The sequence below is a fragment of the Mustela erminea genome, chromosome 8 (genome assembly GCF_009829155.1).
Source record: "Mustela erminea isolate mMusErm1 chromosome 8, mMusErm1.Pri, whole genome shotgun sequence".
NCBI classification, from domain to species: Eukaryota; Metazoa; Chordata; class Mammalia; order Carnivora; family Mustelidae; genus Mustela; species Mustela erminea.
This window is the reverse complement of record NC_045621.1, coordinates 88,266,888-88,290,703: the sequence shown is the minus strand read 5'-3', so window position 1 is coordinate 88,290,703 and position 23,816 is coordinate 88,266,888. Positions and strand designations below refer to the sequence as shown.

At 35.0% G+C, this 23,816-nt stretch overlaps 1 protein-coding gene across 4 annotated transcripts in view; it reads right to left on the bottom strand.

The window, feature by feature from the left end:
- The window catches only part of LRP1B (LDL receptor related protein 1B), a 1,969,831-nt gene that overhangs the window by 1,662,633 nt on the left and 283,382 nt on the right, over positions 1–23,816 (bottom strand). The window lies entirely within an intron of this gene.

The window sequence follows — 23,816 nt, the reverse complement described above, 5'->3', positions numbered from 1 at the left end:
GATGCCTGGGTGGCTCAGTGGGTTAAGCCTCTGCCTTCAGCTCAGGTCATGATCTCAGGGTCCTGGAATCGAGTCCCGCATCGGGCTTTCTGCTCAGCAGGGAGCCTGCTTCCTCCTCTCTCTCTCTCTCTGCCTGCCTCTCTGCCTACTTGTGATCACTCTCTCTGTCAAATAAATAAATAAAATCTTTCAAAAAAAATCTGTGGGTCATAGCAAAGGCGGTCCTGAAAGGAAAGTATATAGGGATACAAGGCTTTCTCAAGAAATGAGAAAGGTCTCAAGTACACAACCTAACCCTACACCTAAAGGAGCTGGATAAAAAACAGCAAAGAAAGTCTAAACCCAGCCAGAGAAGAGAAATAATAAAGATCAGAGAAGAAATCAATGAAATAGAAACCAAACCAAAACAAAACATAAACAAAAAACAAACAAACAAAAAATAGAACAAATAAATGAAACTAGGAGCTGGTTCTTTGAAAGAATTAATAAGATTGATAAACCCCTGGCCAGGATTATCAAAAGAAAAGAGACTGAAACCCAAAAAATAAAATCATGAATGAAAGAGGAGCGATCACAACCAACACCAAAGACATGTAAACAATTACAAGAACATTATAAGCAACAATATGCCAGGAAATTTGACAATCTGGAAGAAATGGGATACATTCCTAGAGACATAAAAACTACCAAAACTGAACCAGGAAGAAATAGTAAACCTGAACACAACCATAACCAGTAAGGGAATTGAAGCAGTCATCAAAATGTCCCAACAAGCAAGAGCCCAGGGCCAGATGGCTTCCCAGGGGATTTTTACCAAACATTTAAAGAAGAATTAATACCTATTTTCCTGAAACTGTTCCAAAAAATAGAAATGGAAGAAAAACTTCCAAACTCATTTTATGAGGCAAGCATTACCTCGTTCCCCAAACCAGACAAAGACACCATCAAAAAGGAGTATTACACACCACCATCCCTGATGAACATGGATGTAAAATTCTCACCAAAATACTAGCCAATAGGATCCAACAGTACATTAAAAGGATATTCATCATGACCAAATGGGATTTATTCCTGTGCTGCAGGGTTGGTTCAACATCTGCAAATCAATCAATGTGGTACAATACATTGATAAGAAAGAGTAAGAACCATAGGATACTCTCAGTAGATGTTGAAAAAGCATTTGACAAAGTATAGCATCTTTTCTTGATCTAAACTCTTTGAAGTATAAGGATAGAAGGTACATACCTCAATATCATCAAAGTCATCTATGAAAAACCCCAAGTGAATATCATTCTCAATGCAGAAAAACTGAGAGCTTTCCCCCTAAGTCAGGAACATGGCAGGGACGTCCACTAGAACCACTGCTATTCAAAATAGTACTAGAAGTCCTAGCCTCAGCAATCAGACAACAAAAAGAAATAAAAGGCATCTGACTGAGCAAAGAAGAAGTCAAGCCCTCACTCTCTGCAGACGATATGATATTTTACGTGGAAAACCCAAAAGACTCCACTCCAAAACTGCTAGAATTCACACAGGAATACACTAAAGTGTCAGGGTATAAAATCAATGTCCAGAAATCAGTTGCATTTCAATACACCAACAGCAAGACAGAAGAAAGAGAAATTAAGGAGTCGAGCCCATTTACAATTGCACCCCAAACCATAAGACAACTAGGAGTACATCTTGCAAAGAGGCAAAGAATCTGCACTCAGAAAACTATACAATACTCATGAAAGAAATGGAGGAAGACATGAAGAAATTGAAAAACCTTCCATGCTCATGGATTGGAAGAAAAATCATTGTGAAAATGTCTATGCTACCTAGAGAAATCTACAGATTTAATCCAATCCCTATCAAAATACCATCAATTTTTTTCAAAGAAATGGAACAAACCATCCCAAAATTTGTATGGAACCATAAAAGACCCCAAATAGCCAGAGGAAAGTTGAAAAAGAAAAGCAGAGCTGGTAGCATCACAATTCCAGACTTCAAGCTCTAGTACAAAGCTGTCATCATCAAGACAGTATGGTATAAGCACAAAAACAGAGTCATAGGTCAATGGAACATAATGGAGAGCCCAGGAATGGACCATTAACTCTATGTTCAGCTAATCTTTGACAAAGCAGGAAAGAAAGTCCAGTGGAAAAAAAGACAGTCTCTTCAACAAACGGTGTTGGGAAAATTGGAGAGCCACATGCAGGAGAATGAAGTTGGACCACTTCCTTACACCACACACAAAAATAGACTCAAAATCAATGAAAGACCTCACTGTGAGACAGGAGTCCTTTCAAATCCTTGAGTAGAACACAGGCAGCAACCTCTTCGACCTCAGACACAACAACTGCTTCCTAGAAACATCACCAAAGGCAAGAGAAGCAGGGCAAAAAGGAACTACTGGACTTCATCAAGTTTAAAAGCTTTTGCACAGCAAAAGAAACAGTCAGCAAAACCAAAAGACAATTGACAGAATGGGAGAAGATATTTGCAAATGACATATCAGATAGAGGACTTGTATCCAAAATCTGCAAAAAACTTATCAAACTCAACACCTAAAGAACAAATAATCCAGTCAAGAAATGGGCAGAAGACATGAACAGACATTTCTGCAAAGAAGACACCCAAATGGCCACCAGAGACATGAAAAAGCACTCAACATCACTTGGCATCAGAGAAATACAAATCAAAACTGGTTTGAGATACCACCTCACACCAGTCAGAATGGCCAAAATTAACAAGTCAGGGAACCAAAGGTGTGGGTGACAGTGCAGAGAAAGGGGAACCCTCCTACACAGCCAGTGCGAATGCAGGCTGGCGTAACTACTCTGGATGACAGCATGGAGGTTCCTCAAAAAGTTGAAATTAGAGCTACCCTACAACCTAGCAATTTCACTACTGGGTATTTATCCTAAAGATTCAAATGTAGTGACTCAACGGAGCATGTGCACCCAAATGTTTATAGCAGCAATGTCCACAATAGCCAAACTATGGAAAGAGTCTAAATGTCCATCAACAGATGAATGGGTGAAGAAGATGTGTAAGATATATATATATATATATTATGCAGCCACCAAAAAAATGAAATCTTGCCATTTGCAACAATATGGATGGACCTAGATGGTATTATGTTAAGTGAAATAAGTCAATCAGAGAAAGACAATTATCGTATGATCTCACCGATACGTGGAATTTGAGATACAACAGAGAGGATCATAGGGGAAGAGAGGGAAAAATGAAACAAGACAAAACCAGAGTGGGAGACAAACCGTAAGAGACTCTTAAGCTCAGGAAACAAACTGCAGGTGGCTAAAGGGGAGGGGCGTGGGAGGGACTGGGCTGCTGGGTGATGGACATTGGGAAGGATATGTGCTATGGGGTGCGCTGTGAATTGTGTAAGAATGATGAATCACAGACCTATACCCCTGAAACAAATAATTCACGTTAATAAAAAAATAAATTAAATTAAATTAAAAAATAATCTATTCAGGAAATGGGCAGAAGAAATGAAAAGAAGAATTTGAATTTTGATAGAAACACATTTGACAGATTTTCTTTATTTCTGCAGTTTATAAACAAAACTGCCTTCTGAGAATAGTAAATCTCTTCTGTCAAGCGTCTGAATGAGGTAAGATGTCTAAACATGAAAAATGAAGTTAAGGAGCAATGACCTGCTTGGTGGGATAGAATGAGAAGGGCTGGGCATACTTGAGTACAATCCTGGAATGGGATTGGTATTTTCTTCCCAGTGGGAAGAAAACCAAGGGCAAGGGCACTGTGATCTGCAAAATTTCCAACAAAATCTGCTTAACTCATGAATGCTTGGAATTAGTGATTTGCAGTAGTGAAAGATTTTTAAGAAGGCTGACTTTATATGAGAAATTTTGTGATTTGGAACTAAAGGAAGATTCCAAGGATAAACCTGCACCACCACCCCTATCCTTCACTTGGGTCTGGCAGAATTTGTTAGAAGTTTGGGCTTTACCTTCACCACAATATTGCATAAGTTAAGGCAAAATTCACACGGATATCAAGAAACAGGTGATTCCTCCCTCTTCAACACCCATATAACTGATGCCTGGGTTTAAAAATGCATTCTTTTGTAATATCAGTTCTTGGCATAGAATAATTACTTCATAAGTACTTGTTGAGTTGATATCTAAAGAAAATATGGAAAAAATATTCACTCATGACAACTGGTCAGATAAAGGATCTTCCTGCGTTAATTGATCTTGGAAGCAAAAACTACTAATAATAATCATATTTTATAACATAAATTAAAATCAGTTTAAACAAAATAAGACACCAGCAGCAATAGCATGAAATACCTAGGTGTCTGAAGTAAGGTGCTATATGGATGCATTAACAATTACTTTAAGTGCTTTCCTTTCTCGTCCAAAAGTGATTTTGCTTAAAGTTTGTAGAAGCAAATACCATATATAAAAAATGTCTTGTAGTGAAAAATGTTTTTCATTTTATGCAACCTTCTCGAATTACATTTGGTGTGTTTACAAATATAAACCAAAGCTTCTTAGATATTGGCACAAAAAAAGTATAGCCTATCCAAAATTCTTCCATTTATATAAAGTGCAGAAATTTCTGCTCAGAAATGTAATAATTTTATTCTAGCAATTTTATAGTCTGAGTTTCAAAGTATTGCTGGAAGGAATCTCAAAGGTATCATCTGATCCAGCAATAAGGCTAGAGTTTGTTAAACTATTCTAGACAGTAGGAAGTCCATTTATTCTTTTGTATTTGTGCTTCCTCGGACATGGAGAACCACCATTAAACATATTTCATCTAGCAACCATCAAAGTGTTTGAAAGCAATAAATAGATCATTCTTCAGCTGCTACTTCTCAAAGCCAAATACAAATTCCTTAGACCCTTCCTTACTGAACAAAGGTATTCAATGTTTATTTTTGTCACTCTTCTCTAGAGAGTTTAAGTTTCTTTTCTAACAATTTTTAAATGTGAAAACTCAGAGTATACAAAACATTGCAAAAAGGGACAAGATGATGCAAATTAAGAATAATCCTTACTAAATGGATTTGACTTCTTTCACAGTAACACCCATAATGCAGAGTTGGATATACCTTGAGTTCATGCTGAATATCTGATCTCATTCCCCATTTCAATGATCTCCAGTTAGTTCCTGCAAATCCTGCAGTTCTGTTTGTTTGTTTGTTTGTTTTTTAATCAATGATGTTTAAATTTGCTGAGTGGCTTGGGTATGGATCCCAACTACTTGTATGTAAATCACCTACCACAGTGTCATAACCATTAACTACAGCAATTTGTCTGCTGTAAATTGCTGCTTCTTGCAATAGTCCCTGCCCGATCACGTATTAGAAATATGAAAGCCAACATTCATTGTTTCTTCTTTGTCAAGATTCCATATCTAGTTATTTTTTTTAATCTCAAGCCTTCATTGTTATTCAACTGAAAAACTGCAGTGGATTTCTAACTAGTTTTCTTTCCTCCATGCTCTTCTCTCCCCATTTTAGAAAACGCAAATCAATACCAGACTTTAAAAACAAAATACAACAAAACAATCTTGTAATTAAGCCTCCTTTCCTACTAAGTGAATCAAGTTACTTGACATTATGCAAGGCCTTCACAAACTAACAAAACTCTCTGCCTACACATCTCTCTTATATGGCACTGGTCTTCTCTACACCTTTTCCCATCCTGCATATTTCCCCTCCTTCTTGTATACATGTAGTGCTCATTTCAGAAGCACATATACTGTATACATGTAAAGCCTACTTTAAGTGTTACTTTAAACCTTTTCCTTGCCCCAGAGGGAAATAGAACACTTCCCATTTTGTACCATCCGTATTATTAAATATAAAAGTAAATTATTTACCTAGATCTTCCGTATTATACTTGAGACCTTGGAAAAAAAATCCAGACAACTTTTCTGTGTTTGTATTCCCACAATATCTAGCCAAAATGAAATGAAATGAAATGAAATAAAGTAAAATAAAAATAAAATAAAATAAAATAAAATAAATATTGGTTGAATTTTTGGGCTAAGGCTTCATTCTGACATCTAATTGTAAAATTTAGTTAGACATGATTCAAAGAAGAACTTAAGTCAAAACTTCCTTTAATTTTGGCCATACTTTTATCATTTCATATTATCTTGTATTTAGGATAATCAGGAAAAAATGTGCATCATATTTTGATTGCCCAAGTTTTAGTTACATAGATGCTCCGGGTAGTTTTCCTAATTGCCATTTATTTTTACTCTCATGTAAAACTGATAATTATTTGTTGTTTTTGTCCACACTGTAATTTCTGCAGATTTTCATTTTACAAACTTCCATAATTTATAGTATCAACTTATTTATAGATCTATTTCTTCTTTCTAAATTGTAAATACCTTAAGGTTACAAACTGCTTCTCATTCGCATCTTTGATGATTAAAACTATATCTGACAAAGTAACTTAATAAATGCTAGCTGAATGAGTGAATTCATTCTGACACCAATTCATTTACATAAAGATCAATAGAAATAGAGATAATAGTCAAATACAAAGAGTGAAGCAGATACAGCCAAAGATAGAAACTTAAGGATAAATTATAGATCTCCTTTTCTTCCTCAGAGAACTTACTGGTAAGGAATATTGCTATTAAAGTTAATTTGGATGTTGGCTTGGTGCACTCTCCAATAATAATACCAATGTTAATAATAATAGTAAATAGACAACCAATTTCCCAACACATAATAAAATATGTACCATAAACATATCAGACACTGTACTGTGTGTTTTGCATGCTGATACCAACAAATCCATGTTATAGTTTATGATCTAAATGTATGTATGAGAAATCTGATGCTATAAAAGATTGAGAAATTTTCTCAAGATGACAAAACTGTAATAAATGAAGACAATTATTACTATCAAAACAATAAGCAGGAGGGTGATGAAAAACAACCAAAGAGTAGTGGTCAGAGGCAGAAAAGAAGGTAGACTGATTAAGGGAAGGCAGAGGAAGACAGAACATCGGAAAAATCCCCTGGAATGATTTCTAACAGAGCAAGCAGTTACTCAAGATTACCTTCTCTTTTCTCCTTTCTAGGGTTAATTTCATTCATTTGTTGCATTTAAGTTTTTCTTTCTTGTTTTACAAACCCTTCTATAACCTTGAGCTTACTATAAAAGTTAAAAAAAAAACACAAAAGAAATTTTCGTGATATAAATGTCTTTTTTCTCCAGATATTTTTCTTTTTAAATATTCCTAATATCTACAGTGTTGTGTTGCTTTTACTTCGTCATTGTTGTTCGCCATAATTCTTTGGAATATGTTGCACTACTTCCTGGAGTCAGATAAGAACTAACGACCTCAGCATCACTTTCTTCCTCCTCACATCTCAGCCTCTTGAAAATATTGTGGGAGGTGACTGAAGACATTGTGCCATAGCCTTAGCATTCCAGGGCCACAAATAAATCAATATATTCTTGTTTAATATAAAGATCACAGGACACAAAATTAGCTTTTGGTTTTCTCTTAAGCATGAAAAATATAACAGAAATGTAATTGCAAAATTTTGTCCTGAAATAATTGCCAAGTTAGTTTATAAGTTGTGTAGAGGGTTGGAGAGGTGGAACTCCTAGTGGAGGACTTAAAGGATGTATTTTCAGTATAAATATTACTTCTAAAACATGATGCGGAGAAGGAAGTTGGCAGGTGTTTGTGTGACTTTTTTTTGTACATTTCTCTCACTTGCAATGTGCAAGTACTTAAGCATCCTTTTCATTTTAGCATAAGAACATAATGCTTCACAATGTTAGAATTTATAGCTAAATGCCAAATAGACTTGTGTTTCTTATTTATATGTTTGTTTTCTAAAAAACAAACAGTTGTACTCATATATCACACATGTCTTGAAAACAGTACTCTGAGTCTACTATAATGCTGTGAATTAAATTCCTGTATTTTAGTTCATTAATCAATTTATCTTTTATATGGATGCTTGCTGAGAATTTTAGTGACAAATCTACATGTGGCTTTTGGGGTGGGAGTAGAAACCTGTAAAACTTAAAAAGAAATTTAGATGATCTTCTAAAAATAAGATACATGTTCTTATAATTGTGCACCAATTTTTACCACTGCCCCAAAAGTTAGCTATTTTTCCAATAAGGCTATATTCACTGTACTTTTATACACTTATATTCAGTACATGTCAAATTCTTACATAATCCTACCATATTGATGAAATTATTCATCTTGGCTATAAAAATTCAAACTAATTGAATTATTTAGTTCTTTAAGCTTCCTAGAAAGTCTGAGATCTTTAAAGGTGGCAAGGAGCCTTTACTGTTCTTCCTCCTACCACTTGCAAGTCATCTATATTTCAAACCTGAGCCACTTTTCTAGTTAATGAAGTTAATGCCTTCATCATGCTGTGTATTCACATTGTGCAATCTTTATAATAAAAAGCAGATGATATAGAATATTCCTAACATTCATGAATATTAAATGTTGAAAAATAATTAGGTGGTAAACATACAAATATAAATAAAAATAATGAAACTCTGAAAAAATGCATGACAATATATCAGTTTTAAAAAGCTTACCTAGAGAAAATTTTTACAAACATTTCTACAGTAATCATGGTTTTCCAAACATTTTGATATGGATCATCACATTTGATCTTCACAGCAACTTAATAAGATAAATATTTTTTATACTCTACCAAAAAAAAAAAAAAATCCAAGGAAAGTAAAGGCTGACATAGGAAGAGTCTATATGATAAATGTGTCCTTTATATGTTGTTTCTCTTTCTTTTACTACATTATTTTACCATTTCAAATGCCATTTCTCATACAATTCCTCTCCCTGCTTCCTGTAGATAAACAGGTTTGATTTTGTTCTTCAAAAAAAATAAAATTGTGTATCGTAAATTTTTAAAATTTACTATTTTAATTTTAATAATTTACTATATAATTTAATAATTTACTATTAAAATTTTACTATTTTAAATTTACATTTAAAAAAATTTTTACAATGGATAAAAATCCTGAAGAAGACATGTCTGGTAATCTGATTTCTTTTTTTCTCATCCATACCCCTAAATGCAATTTTCATCAAAGCTTTGCCACTGGCCTTCTTCAACAAGTTTATCTATTGTCATGACCTCAACCATCTTCTCTCACAAATGTCTCCTAAACCCTTTCTTCTTAAATCTTAATTCCTGTTTTTTGAGTCTTAGATCTATAAAATTCCATCTTTAAATATATTACTGCTTCACACTTAGCGTGTATCAAGCAGAACTAGTTAGTGTAATTCCTCCAATGTGCCATTTCTATATTTTGGCAGATGGCCTGATTATCCTACAGTCTCTAGAACTGGAAACCACTCCAGGCCTAGCAGCCAAGACCTACCCAATGTTTGATTAACTCTTTTCACCATCCCTTTTCTAACTGCCACTAGCAAGAGTTTTCACCATCAACATGTACATACTCAAAAATTATTGTAGAAGAAAGCCAGGAAGGACAAAACTAGAGTTGCCTACAATTATTTCTCATATGTTGCCACTGTATACAACATTTTTATTTTTATTTTTTTAAAGATTTTATTTATTTGGCAGAGTGAGAGAGACAGTGAGAGAGGGAACACAAGCTGGGGGAGAGGGAGAAGCAGGCTTCTGGCTGAGCAGGTAGCCCAATGCAGGGCTTAGTCCCAGGACCCTGGGATCATGACCTGAGCCGAAGGCAGATGCTTAACGACTGAGCCACCCAGGTGCCCCTGTACACAACTTTTTAATATAAAAAGAAAATTATAGATACCTAGTGTTCACCTAAATTATGTTTTCATGTTGTAACTTAATCATAATTTAAATATATCCACATCTAGATATAAAATATCTCTGTGGAGAGCTATATAATACACAAATACCCATACATATAGTACACAAAAGGATAATAAACTGTTAAAAACACAGTCTCATCTAGAAATGAAAATATGAATTAGCTGCCATATTATAAATTCTGCTGAATTTATAAGCTACCCACCCTGTATTTCCCTTATTTCTCTATAGAAACTTATCAGAAATTTCATTTGGTTAATATGCATTATTTATTCAATAGCACCACTGTTGTACTTTACTCCTCAACTACAACATTAAGTTATTAGGGTTGGATGCCTATGTTACCATAAATGTGAATAAAATTTCAGACACTGAAATCATGTAAAAATACGTGGGTTATAACATAACCAAACTAGCAGCTTGGAATAGACATGTTAATTGTGAAATTACAATAGAAATGAAAGCACACTTTTTTTTTTTAAACCACCGCAACAGTGTTTATTTTTGTAAAGCAATTATCAACTTATGTATAAATGATTACAGTATGTGAAAACACGCTTTAAAGCATTCTCTTAGAAACTATATCCACTACCCCCTTGATAGTCTGCAGAGTGATGTTGGAGAAACACAAGCTTACACTCCTGCAATAGTACCCTGATATCTCTCAGTCTCACCAAAATAAATCATAGTAGCTGTTTCTGTGATGACTGAATACACCTTCTTATCCCTGCATTCTCTCCTGTGTCTTAAGCTTTGTCTATCTTTGAGCCTTAAGTACAGTGGTGAGTTATACATACATTATTTTTTACTTTATATTTTATTTGTTTCACTTATCCTATCCTGGCAACTGGATTAGAAGCTACTTTTAACTATAGTTTAAATATTTACATATTTAGTTTAAATATTCATATTGAAACTCCTGTAACACCAAACATAGTGCTTTGTATCAGTTAGATATTTAGCTATGACTTCATTCATTCCACAAACATTTATTGAGCCCCTACAATAGACCCAGCAGCAATGAGAAGGCACTAAACACAGTGGTGGACAAATTATATACTCTTTGCCTTCAAGGAGTTTGTATTCTTTCTTTTTTTAAGATTTATTTATTTATTTGAGAAAGAGAGAGAGAGAGGAAGAGGAGGAGAGCATGAGCTGGGGGAGGGGCAGAGGGAGAGGGAGAGAATCCCCAAGCAGACTCCCGGCTGAGTGCAGAGCCCTACAGGGGGCTGGATCCCAGAACACTGAGATCATGACCTGAGTCAAAACCAAGAGTGGGACACTTAACCAACTGAGCTACCGAGGTCCCCCAAGGAGATTATATCCTGGTTAGAAACAATCATAATAATTGTGACATGTATGACATAATTCCTGATGGTTAAAAGTGATAACACAAAAATGAAGACTGGTAAAGAAAATGTCTAAGGGGCTACTGTAGTTGGGGAGCTCAGGGAAGGTCTTGCTGAGAAGGGGGCACATGAGCTAAGAACAGCTGAATCTCGTTTCAGCTTTAACATTCATTTGTCAACTATGTTTTCCAATAGCCTAGTGCCTCTTATAGTGCAGATAAACTGTACTGCTTATTTTTGTAATAGGAGCTCAAATAATTTTTATTATGGAGTCTGTTATACCACCAAATCATCATATAAACAGTGTGACTACGCACCACTTTCCCGCATTTAATGGATGATGAAACTGAGTCTTAGAAAAGTATCCGAAGTAGTCTCCAGAAGTATTAACACGTGGCACTCCTTGTTGAGCTATCAATTAAACATAAACCTATCTGACTTAAGATTTCATTTTCTTCCCCTCACATTACACTGTACAAGTGCTAGTGTGATGGCACCCATGGTACTTCATAACAACTAAGTAACTACAATAGAGGAAGACCATGGCTATCAGAAGAGTCCAAAACAGTATGCTGTCTTAATCTAAAGTGCCAAAGTAGTTGATCTAATTGAATATAAACATATACTCATAGCCTAGGAAACTTCCAGCATTTCCACATGAAAACAGTTGCCAACAGAAGAGAAAAGAACTTCAGTACCAGTAATAAGCAAGAAACTTTGGAATTCAGATGCTCTGGATAAGCAACAACTATAACAACAACAACAAAACTAATTTTGGGGTAAACAATCAAGTGTAAGAAAAATTTGACCAGTCCCAAGTATGAATGATGAGTTATGTAATTATTGTAAATGATTAAAGAGGTTAGCAAGACTGTTTGTGCTGAAGAATCAAATTACATTTTAATTTACTTAAAGCAGGCTTTTGAGATTAAAACTAATAATTAAATCCTCAAGTTCATGGAACAATAGACACTACTTTTAATTTCCTAGGATTAGAAACATGTACCTTGTTTATTATAAAATATGTCTGCTATGAGAAAACATACTCATAATTATCACAACACCAAATTTACACTGCTGTCTCAGTTAATTCCTTGGAGATTTGAGACAAGGCCTTGAACAAGCTAGAAAGGAGTCTGTAATATGCACTGGACAACAGCTGCAACTGCATTCAAACATTATTACAATAAGGATACAGTCTTCCTTCTACCCAACCTTATCTGTTTTGTGTTAAAATTATGAGGGCATATGCATATATATATATATATATATATATATATATATATACACACATATAGAGGGAGGAATGTGGTGGGGTACCACTAATACAGCACATGACAAAACAGTTTATTTCTCTATGTTGACAGTGAGTTTATTTATAGGACATCTTTGTTTTGCTAATGAAAATATGGACCATTAAAATAATGCAGACATCTCCATTTTACATATGAAACACTACTTTCCCATCAGAATGACAAAGCACTAAGAAAAGAGGTACTATTTTTCCTGTGCCAGAGATCCTCTTGACTCCTTTTTGTCTGATTGTGTATTTGTTTCCTTTGACATTATGATTATATTTCTTCTCCTTGGCCACTTTATTTTGTGATTAATTATAATCAGAACTATGCTTTTCCAAGGGATTTATGAAAGGGCTTATTAGGGCTTATCAGGGTTGTATCATCAAGGTAGGAGTTTATTCCAAAAAGGAGAGGGAAAGAGAGTGATAAGGGAACTACCTTGTCGTGCTAGTTATTTACCCAGTAAGTGCTCCATTAAGAATTTTATATGAACTCTTCCTTTTAATCGCAAACTTATCCTGGAGTGCCTGTATGGCTCAGATGGTTAAGCATCCATTTTCAGCCCAGGTCATAATCTCAGGGTCCTGGGATGGAGCCCCATATCAGGCTCCCTACTCAGTGGGGAGTCTCCTCTCTCTCTCTCCCTCTCCCCAACTTGTGTATGCTCTCTCTCTCAAATAAATAAAATCTTTAATAAAAAAAATCCCCAAGAGAAGAATAAATTGACTATTTTCTAATTAATAAGGTCAAATACTCAGGGACGCCTGGGTGGCTCAGTTGGTTAAGCAGCTGCCTTCAGCTCAGGTCATGATCCCAGCGTCCTGGGATCAAGTCCCACATCGGGCTCCTTGCTCCACAGGGAGCCTGCTTCTCCCTCTGACTCTGCCTGCCACTCTGCCTGTGCTCGTTCTTGCTCTCTCTCTCTGACAAATAAATAAATAAAATCTTAAAAAAAAAATAAGGTCATCTTTAGGGTAAATACCCAATAGTGCAATTGCTGGGTCATAGTCCACAATAGCCAAACTATGGAAAGAACCTAGATGTCCATCAACAGATGAATGGATCAAGAAGATGTGGTATATATACACAATGGAATACTATGCAGCCATCAAAAGAAATGAAATCTTGCCATTTGCGACAACATGGATGGAACTAGAGCGTATCATGCTTAGCGAAATAAGTCAAGCAGAGAAAGACAACTATCATATGATCTCCCTGATATGAGGAAGTGGTGATGCAACATGGGGGCTTAAGTGGTTAGGAGAAGAATAAATGAAACAAGATGGGATTGGGAGGGAGACAAACCATAAGTGACTCTTAATTTCACAAAACAAACTGAGGGTTGCTGGGGAGAGGGGGTTTGGGAGAAGGGGGTGGTATTATGGACACTGGGGAGGGTATGTGCTTTGGTGAGTGCTGTGAAGTGTGTAAACCTGGTGATTCACAGACCTGTACCCCTGGGGATAAAAACATATGTTTATAAAAAATAAAAAATTAAAAAAAAATAAGGTCAAATACTCAAAAATGATATTTAAACTATTCATGGAGAACAACTAAATATAGAAGTAAAAACCAACCAATTTTATATGTTCTAAGATGTATTAATCAGTAACAGTAGGAATGGGTCACATTCTTCATATTTATTTACATGTAATAACACTGATATGGAGAAAAGAGATAGCACTTTTTCAGGAAAGTTAGAAGGTAACAGGACAGTAATTTCAGTGCTTGAGCTTTAATATGTAAATGACATAAGTGGCCATCAATGGATGAATGGGTGAAGAAGATTAAGAAGATGTTATACACAATGGAGTATTATTCAGCCATGAGAGGGGAGGAAATCCTGCCATTTTTGACAACATGGATGGGACTTGAGGGCATTCTGATAAGTGAAATAAGCTAGACAGGGGAAGACAAACATTGTCTGGTGTTCATAGAAACAAAAAGTAGAAAAGCAGTCATGACCAGGGCTGAGGGCGTGGTGGGTGGGAGGAGGAAGAAGCTGATAAAACACTGCAAATTTCAGATAGAAGATGAATAAGATCTGAGGACATAATGTAAAGCATGGTAGCTATAGCTGATAACACTGTATCGTACACTTGAAATTTCTTTTCCTTTAAGATTTATTCATTTATTTGATAATGACTAAGCCACCCAGGTGCCCCTCTACACTTGAAATTTCTTAAAAGAGCCAAACTTAAATGTTTTCAACTAAATAAATAAATAAAAGGGATGGATATGATAATTAGAGGGGCAGATCTTCTCACAATGTATATTCATATCCAATTAGCATGATGTATACTTCAAATATCTTATAATTTTATGTCAGTTACGCGTCAGAAAAGCTGAAAGAAATAAAAATATAAATAATGAATAAAATAATAAAAAAATAAATACTACAATATTAGTACTATCTGATTCACAGTTATTTTGCCAGTAGAACTTCCAGAAGACTGCTAATTCTGTAGGAACAGAGAATATGTCTTGATTTCTTCATATTTTAGGACCTAACACAATGCTGGTTGATATTTAATAACTGGGAAAGAGGTAAGAGACAGAAAAAGTAAAGAGAGGAAATTTTAAAAATATGAAAAGAGAGAGGGGAGGAGAGGGGAAGAAGGAAGGAAGCAGGGAGGTGTGACCACTCAGTTTTTGCTATAGGGGATTTGTGGAGTGGATGGTGTGGCTGGAAATAGTTGTTTCATGGATCCCAACTTCCATTCAATCCCTTAGATCAATAAAAGTAGTCCTCACATATCTACTAGTCAATGAAGAGAAATGTTACTTAAAACTTAAGGAAATGAAATGTTCTTATAAAAAATAATTTAGGAATATTTCAAAAATAGAAGAAAGTAAGTCTAATGAAAAGCATCTGGCAACTACAAAGTTTTAAGACCCAGTCTCAGAAATATTGTCTCCTCTTTAATTAATATATTGTGTAATTTACTAAATTTCTTTGAATCTTGGTTAAATGTTCCAAAATGATGCATACATAGAGGATGCCCTCAAGAGTTATTTCCAGTTTTAAAAATCTACCTTTTACTACACTGGAACAAAATTAATTTTCCTAGTCATATTTTCTTTCATGGAAAAGAAGATTGTATCTAGAGAAATGACTATTTCCACTACACTGTGTGTTTTCAAATAAATAAGCCACGAACTTATGTTTAAAGCTAAGGCTTCCTGAATCTGTCAGTATCACTCACTTTTGGAGAGCTTACAAAGCAGAGGAGACCAGAGGGAAATAAGGTTATCCAGTCATTTACCATTCAGTTGTGAAGTGTCAGCATTTACATTTTTATCAGCATTATACTTCCAGTGAGATTTAGGACACATTCCCTCTAAGTCATCTTGTCATATGACTGATATAAAAATACCATGGTAGAAAACTGAGCCTTTTTCTAGATATAATATTCTTCTCACTTTCCAGAAAGATAGGAGCAGCAGCATGGTATATTCCATTTATGTCAGCTCCAGAACTTAACTCGGCTCCATTTATTAGATGACTTAAAGAGAAGATTAGAACAAGTCTCACAAATTGAGGTTTAACACTCTGGGTGGAGAGTAAGAAAGCAAGGCTTATTTGGGCACTGTAGCACTTGCCAGTGAAATAAACTGCAGCTGATTTTGGAAACAGTTAAAACATTCACCCACCAATGTCTTCTTACCATCATCTCCAAGTAGGCAGTCACTTAATATGGTCTTCCCCAGACCAGTGAATCACCTTCTGCCAACTTTATTCTGATGGCCAAATCCTTGAGGAGCTGTTTTAGAAATGTCTCCAACCAAATACTACAATTTAAATATCCCATTTCCTTCTTTATTTTGTGGCCAGAATTAGAAGTTTGGGTAACTGTGGTATGAGACTGGCTTAAGAAATCTCTGAACATTATTAAATGACCCAGTCTGTAGTGGTACTCACTGAGGAACCTGTGACAAAGAGCTGCCCAGGTGAGCAGCAGTCCAATGGCCAATCCTTTTTTTTTTTTTTTTTCCCCAGTTTCAACCATCTGTACTTGTGACTTTTGATTTAAATTTCAAATTTGAATCTGTTATTTGTTTTCTCTTTTCAAAGCATCAAAATTCATATGACATGCTGCTCTAAAATTAGTATTCATGTGGGCCTCTTGTTGTACCTCAGTTCCAGCTGTTTCAAATTTGGTAAAATGTATCCTGTCATTTTTGTACAATAAAATACCAGACAACAGAAACTTAATGATTTATTCACAGTGTTAGGGGGTAAGGATGAGGCCATTGGATATCGTTGATAAACAGACTAGTGGTAGGGAAAAAAATACTGACCTGATCTTTATCTGTTATTTAATGAAAGACTTAGGAAATATGATACTGCTAAATTAAAACTAGATTTGTCAAGTCAAGCAAACTAAGGATTTATACCATGTACTTTTTTCACCTTTCTTAAAGTAGTTAGTAAGGATTATGGTAATTTTCAAATGCAAAACATCTGTAAGTTGATGAATTTAGCAGCTACCTTTAGAGGTATGTAAGGAGCAAAATGTCAAGACAGATATTATCTTTTACTGACTGATAGCTCAAGGCCTATTGTTCAAAGTAATCACCAATGGACAGAAATCTTTTACTAAGAGATACCTGAAGCTTACTAAAAGCTTTGAATGAATAGCCTAACTAATAAACATGCAACCTTAATTGATATGACAACATCCATCAATTGGATTTTGTTATACTCTTCTTGAAGGAGGCAAGAAATAAAAAATTAAGTTTGGTTGAAGAGTTAGTCAAATATAAATGAGACAAAAATTATTCAGTGTTTGGACCATATCTCGTTTTTATCCAATTATCTATACCAGCACTGCTCAATAAAACTTTCTGTGATTATGAAAATGATCTCTTCCTGTACTCTTATCTACAGTAGCCACTAGGCTTGTGTAGTATTGATCAGATGAAATTTGGCTAGCACAACTGAGAAACTGAATTGTTTCTCAGTTTATTGAAGTTTAATTAACAAATAAAATTGCAATATATTTAATGGATATAATATTAGTATTTGATTTATGTATACAATGTAAAATGAATACCACAATCAAGTTAATTAACACATCCATCACCTCATATAGTTAACTTTCCTGTGTGTGTGTCATGAAAATGCTTTCGATCTAATCACTTAGCAAATTTCAAGTATAAAATACAGTATTACTAACCAGAGTCACCATACTGTGCATTGACTCCAAAGAAAATATTCATCTTGTAACTGAAATTCTGTACCATTTGGCCAATAAACTCTCTATTTCTCCTGTGGCCCACCCCTTGGCAACTACTTTTTTATTCCCTGTCCACAGGCTCCATTCGTGTGTGGGTGTGTGTAGTACTTTATTTTCTATTTCTTTACTTACGTATAGTTTATATACCCTGGTACATTAGTTTCAGGTGTACAATACAGTGATTTGACATCTTTATACATTATGCTATGCTCACCACAAGGGTAGTTGTCATCTCTCCCCATACAATGCTATTAAAATATCATTAAATATTTTCCCTAAGCTGCAACTTTTATTACCATGACTTATTCATCCCATTACTGGAAGCTTGTATCTACCATTTCCCTGCAGCCATTTTTCCCTTGCCCTATCACTCTTTCCTTGGCAACCACTAGTTTGTTCTCATTTTTTATAGGTCTGATTCTGCTTCTTGTCTGTTTATTAATTTGTTTTGTTTTTCAGATTCTACATATGAGTGAAATCATACAGCATTTGTCTTTCTTAATCTGACTTATTTCACTTAGCGTAATACCTTCTAGGTCCATCAGTGTTGTCACAAGTGGAAAGATCTCATCCATTTTATGGCTGAGTAGTATTCCATTGTATATAAAGCACATCTTCTTTATCCATTCATCTATCAATGGCTATTGTCAATAATGCTGCAATAAACACAGGGGTGTAGTGTTTTTATTTTCTTTGGGTAAATAACCAGTAACAATATCATTGGATCATATGACATTTTTAAAAAAATTTTTGAGGAACCTCTATACTGTTTCCTACTTTTTGTTTTTGTTGTTTACATTCCACTTAAAAGTAATACATTATTTATTATTTATCTTTAGCTGATTTATTTTATTTAGCATAATGCCCTCAAGGTCTATCGATGTAATAGAAAATGGCAGGACTTCCTTTTTTTTGTGCCTGAATTATATTCCATTTGTATATTCCACATTGTCTTTATCCATTTCTCTGACATTGAACACTTAGGTTGATTCCATGTTTTTGCAATTGTGAACAGTGCTGCAGATTATCTTTTCAAAATAGTGATCTAATTTAATTTGAATATATACCTAGAAGCAGAAACGTTGCACCAAATATTAGTTTTATTTGTAATTTTTTGAGGAAGCTCCATATTGTTTTCATAACGGGTCTACTAACAGTGTGCAAGTATACTTTTTTCCATATCCAAACCAAAACCTTTTATCTCTTATCTTTTTTATAACAGATATCCTAACATGTGTAAAGTGATCCTTCATTGTGGCTTTGATTTGTATGGCTTTGATGATTAGTGATATGGGGCATCTTTCATATACCCATTGATTATTTGTACAACTTCTTTGCAAAAATGTCTGTTAACATCCTTGCCCACTTTTTCAACAAGTTATTTTGTTCACTGCTATTGTGTTGTAAGAGATCCTTATGTATTTTGGATATTAACCCCTTACTGGAAACTTGTTTAGCAAACATTTTCTCCCATTCAGTAGACTGCCTTTTCATTTTATTGATTATTTTTATTGCTGCACAGAACTTTTTAATTTGATGTAGTGTCATTTGTTTTTTGTTCGGTCTGCTTTCCGTTTTGGATTTTGGGCTTGTTTGTTTGTTTCTTTGTTTTTGCTGCCTGTCCTTTTGGTGTCATATTCAAAAAAATGAAAGTCAAAGAGTTTTTCCCAATCCATGAACAAGATATATCTTTGCATTTGTCTGTATTGTCTTCAATGTCTTTCATCAGTGTCATAGTTTTTAGAGTATAGGTGTTTCACCTCCTTAGTTAAATTTATTCCTAGGCTTTTTATTCTTTTTGACACAATGATAATAAGATTATTTTCTTTATTTCTCTTTCTGTTACTCACTTATTAGTTTATAGAAACACAACAGATTTCTGTCATATTAATTTTGTGTTCTGCAATATTACTGAATTCATTTATTAATCTTAATAATTAATTTTAATAACTTAATAATTTTATGGTTTTCTAGATACAGTATCATGCCATATGAATATACTGACAGTTTTACTTCTTCCTTATCAATTTAGATGCTTTTATTTTTTATTGTCTGATTGCTGCAGCTGGAGCTTCCAGTACTATGTTGAATAAAGGTGACAAAAGCGGACGTCTTTGTCCTGATCTCAGAAAGAAAGCTTTCAGTTTTTAATCATTGAGTATGATATTATCTATAAGTTTTTCATATATGACCTTTATTATGCTGAAGTATGTTTCCTCTAAACCCACTTTGTTAAGAGTATCACAGATAGATATTATATTTTGTTAATTTTTTCTATGCGTCTATTGATATAACCATATGGTTTTTATCTGATCACATACTTTCGTCCTCATTTTGTTAATGGAGTGTAACACATTTTGTTGTATGTTGAACAATCCTTGTATCATAGGAATAAATCCCACTTGATCGCAGTGTCTGAACTTTCCTATTACTTTTAATGTGCTTTCAAATTAGTTTTCTGAGATGTGGTTGAGGAGTTTTGCATCTATGTTCATCAGGGACACTGGCCTATAGTTTTCTGGGTTTTATTTCATTTTTGCTTTTTTCTTTTAGTGTCTATATCTTGCTTTGGTATTAGGGAAATGAGTAAACTCAAAATAAGTTTGATAGTATTCCCTCCTTTTTAACTTTTTGGTAGAGTTTGTGAAGAATTGGTATTAATTCTTCCTTAAATGTTTGGTAGAATTTAAATTCTTTGAATGTTTGGTAAATTCATATGGTCTTGGACATTTTTTGTTAGGAGATTGTAGATTACTGATTTAGTCTGATTACTCATTGGTCTGGTCAGATTTTCTATTTCTTCATGATTCAGTCCTGTAAGCTCATACGTTGCTAGTCTATTTTGTCTGGTGTTAAGTATAGCTATCCCTGCTTTCTTTTGGTTTTCATTTTCATAGAATATCTTTTTCCATCCCTTCACTTTTAGTCTATAAACGTCCTTAAAACTGAAATGAAAATGCTGTAAAAAGCATCTCTCTCTCTCTCTCTCTGCTCCCTTGCCCCCCCCACCATCCTTTCCTCTCCTCCTTCTTTCTTTAATCTATTTAGCCACTCTATGTCTTCTGATTGGAGAATTTACTGAACTTAGTGCACCTACATTTAAAGTTATTATTTATAAGCAAGGGTTTCCTGATGCCATTGTGTTAATTGTTTATGGGGTGTTTGGTAGATTCTTTGTTCCTTTCTTTCTCTTTTTCTGTCTTCTTTTGTGATTTAATGATTTCTGCTTTATGTCCTTTCTTTTTCTCTTTTGTGTATCTACCATAATTTTTTGCTTTGTATTTACCTGAGGCTTACATGAAACATTTTATAGCTACAGCAGTTATTTTAAGCTGGTAACAACTGATTGTATACAAAAGTTCCACATTTTTATTCCACTGCCTACATTTATGGTTTGATGTCACATATTTACATATTTTACATTGTGTACCTATTAACAAATTATTGTATTTATAGTCATTTCTAATACTTCTGTCTTTTATAATTTATAATATAGTTAGAAGTGATTTATATACCACAATTACAATATCAGAGTATTCTGATTTTGATTATATATTTACCATTACCAGTGCTTTCCTCAATTTTTCAATTTTTTTTCTCTTTTTCTCTTCTCATTAGATGATTTCCACTGATATATCTTTTAGTTTGCTGTTCTTTTCTTCTTCCTGTTCTAACCTGATATTGACCCCTCTACTGAATTTTTCAATTCAGCTATTGTACTCTTCACCTCTATGATTTCTGTTTGGTAATTTAAAAATACTTTCTCTTATTGGTTTATATGTGGTTCTCCTGAATCAGTGGGCACATTTATGAACACTACTATGAATTCTCTGTTGGGCAAATCACTTACCACCACTCATTAGTGTTGACTTCTGAAGGTTTATTGTATTGTTTGTTTGAAACATACTCTATATCTTCATTTTCCTTGAGTCTTTATGTTGATTTCTTCAAGTTTGTTAAAACAACCACCTTTCCTAGTCTTAATATGGCCTTTGATATGAGATGAACCTTGCTAATCAGCCTGGCCTGAGATTCTGGGTGCCACTCAAGTTTTGTTTTATTTTTTCTTTTCCAAACAGCTGAATTTTTGTTATTGTTATTGTTTTTTTTTTGTTTGTTTGTTTGGTTGGTTGGTTGTTTTTTTTTTTTTTTTTAGTGACTCCCAGGAGATTAAGGGGTGCCAAGTCCCATCATTGCCTTAAAGAGTTGGGGAGGGATGTCCACACATATATTCAAGTTCCCAAAGGACTACTAATTGCCTGCCTTGTCAGCTCCCCTGTCAAGCTAATTGAAATCCAATGTTCAGCAGCTGAGAAAGTCAAGATGTGACAGGCAGTATAGCCTTTATTAGGTAGCAACTGGGAGGTGGGTGTTTTTGCCTATATACTCTGCACTGACCAGCATGAATAGACACTGGGAGTGCTTGTACTGAGCTTTATTAGCTCCTAAATTTAAAGTCAATGATATAGGATCCAATCCATCCAGTGGCAGCCATAGAAGCTTGGGCACTAGATGTATGAACAAAGTCCTTACAGGAAGAAGTTAGGGGCTTGCTTTATCCCTGGGGGTAAGCTAGAGGGAGAAGGTACAGAACTTCCCACATGCTCATTTAGGTTCCTGGAAGATTAAAAAGAAGCCTCTCCCTTTGGCAGCAGTATGCAGTCAAGCCCTGCAGGAAGAAACCCGAAGCCTTCATTTTTTTGCTGAGATTAGTGGGATAGCCATGGAAAGTGCTCATATGCCCATTTAAAAACCTGATATTGTTTAATGTTGTTCTGCTAGACTGATAAATTTTGAGGCTGTTGGCTCTCTGAGTTCAGTGATTTGGGAACCCATCCCTCAGGTGGCAGCAATAAAATAGAGGTGCTAGATATGTAGACAAGCTTGTTCCAGAGAGAAGCTAGAGATTTGATTTCAATATTGGAGCAAGCTATAGAGAGAAAACCAGGGACGTGTCCATAAGCCTCTTCAGTCTCCAACTCCCACACGCAGGTTGATCAAAAGCCTAATCCCAAGGCACCACCTGAGAAAATAGGCAATCAAATTCCTTCCAGGGGGAACTAGAAGCCGTGAGGTTTCATTGCCCTGCTCCCTTTGTGCCAACCCTAAGGGGTAGGGAGGATACTCCTGGAAGGTGCTCATGTACCTCTTAAAAAACTCTTTGTTTAATTATGTGGTCTGGGGGACTCATGAATGCTGAGCTCTAATGACTCTCTAAGCTAGCTAATTTAGGAGCCAGTCACTCAGTACAAGCCATAACAGTTCAAGTGATAGGAATGTGGTCCAAGCCATTCACTCCCCAGGGAGAAACTGGAAATTTGGGGTTCCCTCCCAATTATAAGGTACTATGCTGAAAGGTGGCATTTGTGGTTCAAGTTTATTTCCACCTTTTCTACCCATTTCTATGTGAGTATTCTCAGTAACTTACTGTGTAGGAATCACTCAACTCCTTTCTGGATTTTTCTTAGAGGAAATTGATGCATGTGAAGCCATATATTTGGTGTGTCCATGGTTGGAGGAAAAGTCAGGAGCTCCTATTCTGCCACTTTGTTCCTGCTATCTGAATTTTTAATTTTAACTGTTTTATTATTTTTTTAAGATTTTATTTTATATTTGGCAGATAGAAATCACAAGTGGGCAGAGAGGCAGGCAGAGAGAGGGCGGGGGAATAAAGCTCCCTGCCCAGCAGAGAGCCTGATGTAGGGCTCGATTCCAGGACCCTGAGATCATGGCCTAAGCTGAAGGCAGAGGCTTAACCCACTGAGTCCCAGGTTCCCCAATTTTAACTGTTTTAAATTTCAATAACCACATGTAGCCAGTCGCTACCACATTTGACAGTGCAGTTCTATACTGTTTTTATCCATTGTTATGTATAATATTTAAGTTCAGAATAAGGATTCTAATGTATTCTCAAATTTCAAAGAACAAATATATTTCAGGGATGCCTGGTTAGCTCAGTCAGTAGAGCATGTGATTCTTGATCTTGGGGTCATGAGTTCAAGGCCTATGTTAGCTATAGAGCTTACTTTAAAAAATTAAAAAAAAAAAAAGAAAAGAAAAGGTATATACCTTTTATATTACCCATAATTGTACTATTAACTGAAAAGAAAACCAG